General features: G+C 47.1%; 1 long non-coding RNA gene across 1 annotated transcript; it reads right to left on the bottom strand.

The window, feature by feature from the left end:
- Positions 1-3164: 3164 nt before the first annotated feature.
- Positions 3165-3885, bottom strand: LOC121755381. Its single transcript, XR_006040718.1, has 2 exons — positions 3831-3885; positions 3165-3350 (listed from the first exon to the last, which is right to left on the bottom strand). It is a non-coding gene; the product is annotated as an uncharacterized LOC121755381 (long non-coding RNA).
- Positions 3886-4206: the final 321 nt, after the last annotated feature.

Raw genomic sequence — 4206 nt, 5'->3', positions numbered from 1 at the left:
CCGATCCGGGCTCCAGATCGATCGTGAATTCTACCTGCCTGTCGGGTGGGGGTCCCGGCAATGCATCGGGGAAGACATCGGGATATTCACTCACTATCGCCACATCTTCTATCTTCCTGTCTTTCTTCTCCTCCCCATTCAAATAAACAAGGTACGCTGGACATCCCTTCCTCATCATTGTAGTGGCTTGCAGCGCAGAGATAATGGACTTGCGTCGGCTCATTGGGACTCCGTGAAACTTCATCGGCTCTTTTCCGGGGGTTTCAAACGAGATTTCCCTTTCTCTACAATGAAGGGTAACGTGGTTCTCCGCTAACCAATCCATACCCAAGATTATGTCTACGCTACCCATCGTCATTATTTGCAAATTATGAGCCACTAAACTGAGTTCACCTATTCCAAAGTTCACACATGCACAAGATCGGGATATATCTATAGTCCCGCCTACCGGTGAGGTCACACTCATAGTGGGTTCGGTCTTAACAGTAGGTAGTCCCAAAGTATCCACACAAGACGTTGATATAAAGGAATGCGACGCACCCGTATCAAACAAGACAACTATAGGCATATTGAGAAGTGTGCCCATACCTGCCAAGTTTCCTTGCTCAAAGGTTTCTTTCCCGTTTGCCGGCTGTTTCCCCTTCAAGGCGTAGGCCCTTGCTTGCGATGGTAATCCTTGGCGGCGTTGCTGTGGTGGAGGTGCAGGTAAAGCCTGGGGTTGTGGACGGAAGCCTAGCTGGTTCTGTCTCGTTCCCGTTCCCATGTGCTTGTTTGGGCAATTTCGGATGTAGTGGCCACTCCCACCACAGTTGAAGCACCTAGGGTCTCGACACTCCCCGGTGTGATACTTGAAGCATCTCCCACATTGAGGGTTCCTCGGCGGAAAGTTTGCCCTCGGTTGAAAGGTATTCTGTCTCCCGCCATTGAAGGGTGCGTTCCTCATGTGTTGTGGCCTCTTGCCACCATACTGAGTTTGATCGCCATCCCACCTCCTCTTCTCTTGGTGACCTGACTGGGCTTGTAGAGGTGTCGCGTTTGTTGTCGCCACAACTCTTGGTTTAGGGAGTGCATCTTCCACGTCCAGTGCACAAGTCAAGATCTCCGAGTAGGAGAGTTCTCCTCGACAGGCCAACGCGGCCTTTATCTCATCTCTGAGCCCGGCCCGGAACTTCACCGCCCATTTCTCATCGGTGTCCATCAACTCGGGCGCATATCGTGCCATCTGCGCGAGGGCTCGGTCATACTCGGTCACAGTCATTCGGCCTTGGCTTAGCGTGTGGAACTCTACCACCTTGGCCCGTCTGTACGTCTTTGGGACATACTTGTTGTCAATCTCCACCTTAAACTCCTCCCATGTTAGCGCCTCCAGGCGGGCAGGATTCATAGTTCTTTGCCGAGTCTCCCACCAGTAATCGGCAGCACCTGACAGTTGAAAGGTAGCGCCAGCAATGCGCTCCCTATCTGTGCACTCCATGACCCTGAAGATACGCTCGAGGCCGCGTATCCACTCTTCCGCTTTGGATGGGTCTCCTTGTCCATCAAATTTTGGGGGATTCTGCCTTGAGAACGTAACTATGAATCTTTCTTGTTGAGGCGGGGGTGGAGGTGGTGGTGGCGGTGGTGGTGCCTCCACGTTGGGTCCTTGTCGTGGTTGGCGTGCACGTCTTGGCGGCATTCTGATTCAATATCCAAAAAGTGTTACTACAATTCTCATCCAAAATTACCACTTTCTCAAAATTTTCTTATAAAATCTTCATGTGGTATAAGATGCAACACATAGGATATATATATCAAAATCCAAATTCTCATTAAAAGAAAGGAGGTCAAACGTTGTTCCCAAGAGTAGATCGTACTGAAAACAAAAACTGAAAAGACAACGAACTATTCTAATTCTCGACTACGACTCTATCATCCTCATCCATAGGCCCTTCCTCCGGGTCTTCGTCGTCGTCCTCCTCGGAGTTCCCTGGCAGAGCCTCCTCATAATCATCTTCATACCCTTGTTCACCCTCGTACATGCTCACATACTTGTCCTGATACACGACCCTCTCTTCCACCTCCTGTGGGGGCTGCTCCTCTCGAGAGTCCACCAGTGCACAATACACGGCTTTCCGAAAGCCAGCCATGTCACCCACCATGTCATCGGTAGCGGGCTCATGCCACGTGTACCTCCTCGCCGTTCTTTCGGCCCACTCCTTCCAGCTATCGGGAAGCAAATCTATTAGCTTCTCAATGCCGTCATGCTCTGTCACTCCGAACTCCTGAGCTGCCCTCCAGAGGGTGTCGAAGTGTGCCACGAACTCGATCAACGGTACGTGATCCTTCTTCCGGTACACCCTATAATCCCTGAGCACCCTCTGTGCCCTAAGTCTATCGCGATCACTCCGTCGCGGTTCGGAACATACGCGCCATCTATAGAAAAACAGAAACAACCGCCTCGCGTATAAAAACAGAGTGCATAACCGAAGAAGAGAGAGAGATAGAGAGAGAGTGTGTATGCACGTATCGCTGTTCTAACCCAAACCCGCTGGTGTTCAAAGGCCAAAAGCTCTTATCTATCATAGGTCCAAGAAGCACTAGTGAAATTCTATCACGTCTAAGTTCAAACATTCAAAAGGCCAACACATACTCACATAAAAGCTCACATCAACATTCACGTCATCATATCATCACACATCAGCCACATGCTTTCATATAAGTTCATCATACATCAACAGTTCATAACACCATAACAGTTCATAACTCAAATAATTTCCAACTTTTCCACATCACTTTGTACCCTTCCACATGTCTCAACATTTACTTAAACTTTACATAAAAATCATTTTCAACACCAAAATCACAATTTCCTCCACTTCCATATACTTTCCAAAATTTCGAAATTTTCATTACCTCATTTCAGGTTGAGTGCGATGAGTCGGATGTTGAGCCAATGACACTTTTGAAAACTTACTCCAGTCAGAAAAAGAATTTTTTTGGGTCCAGAGCAGAAAGAGAAAACCTAGGCTCTGATACCACTCTGTCACGCCCGCATTTCCTAAGGATAGGAAGTACGGTGGACCGCGACTAGGGGAGGAGTAAAGAAGCGGGGAAGAAAGGGGAAAAACAAGAATATTTGACCCAAAGACATTTAATAAAAGGAAATTCATTTTAAAACAAGGTACTGTAGCGACATTTCAAAAGTTTAAGTAACCAGAGTTTAAATGAAAACATTGTTTCGGATTACAAGCAGCGGAAAAAGATCAAGAGACAGATAATGCCGGGTATGACGACACGACATTATCCAAAACAAAGTGAAACGCATTTTGACTTTAACTGCTCAACATCCGTCCTCCCCATCGCCGCTCAACCTGCACATTAAGAAAAACAACATGCAGGGCTGAGTACTTATTGCACTCAGTGGACACACGCCAAAATCATAGTTTGTCAAGCCATAACAGTGTAACATTGGGGTTTTGAGTGTAATGAAAATAACCCAAGTACACCAAAATATATTTCATAAATTCGACTGCGCAGTCATTTTCCGATATTGCCACCCTTATTCCCTCAATCATACACTATCTGATCCAAACGGTGACAAGGGGCATGGCCACACCCCAGGTCATCTAGACCGGCCAACTTGCTCTCAGATGGCACCCAGTCTCGTGTACACTAGCCTGAGGGTTCGCAGCCCAACAGACCCGAATTCGATTAAACATATGTGGTAAACCACTTCAGATAGGTTTCAAATCAAAACATTTGGCAAGACAAACAGTTCACCTCCATAAACAATTCCGGAACAGAGTCTGTATTAAAAACAACCCACGTAAAAGTAGGGTAGAAAAGCCCACCTCGATTGCTTAGCTTTTAAAATAATTCCCTTCTTCAACCACACTTTCCTCGTAAACGATCACCCTTTTGAAAGATAAATTGTATCATGATTAGAGTCAGAAGAGACGAGACTTTAAACGACAATGCATGATTCCTACGTGGACGACTTCAACATCTAGCACGTTACACGTACATACACTTAACAACATGTTACAAGACAAACACACAAAGTCACACGTTCGAAACACACCCCGCACGCAAACGACGTACCCAAAACGCGCACACGACACACGAACACAGCACTCCAAGTCCTGGCATACCCTTACTGTGCAAACGGCTCACTTGGCTCGAAAAAGGTTCGGAAAAACTCGGAAAAAGGATCGGCGTCTCGACATG

Source organism: Salvia splendens, chromosome 11, assembly GCF_004379255.2.
Source record: "Salvia splendens isolate huo1 chromosome 11, SspV2, whole genome shotgun sequence".
Lineage (NCBI taxonomy): Eukaryota > Viridiplantae > Streptophyta > Magnoliopsida > Lamiales > Lamiaceae > Salvia > Salvia splendens.
The sequence above is the reverse complement of the archived record's forward strand: the minus strand, read 5'-3'. Positions and strand labels throughout refer to the sequence as shown.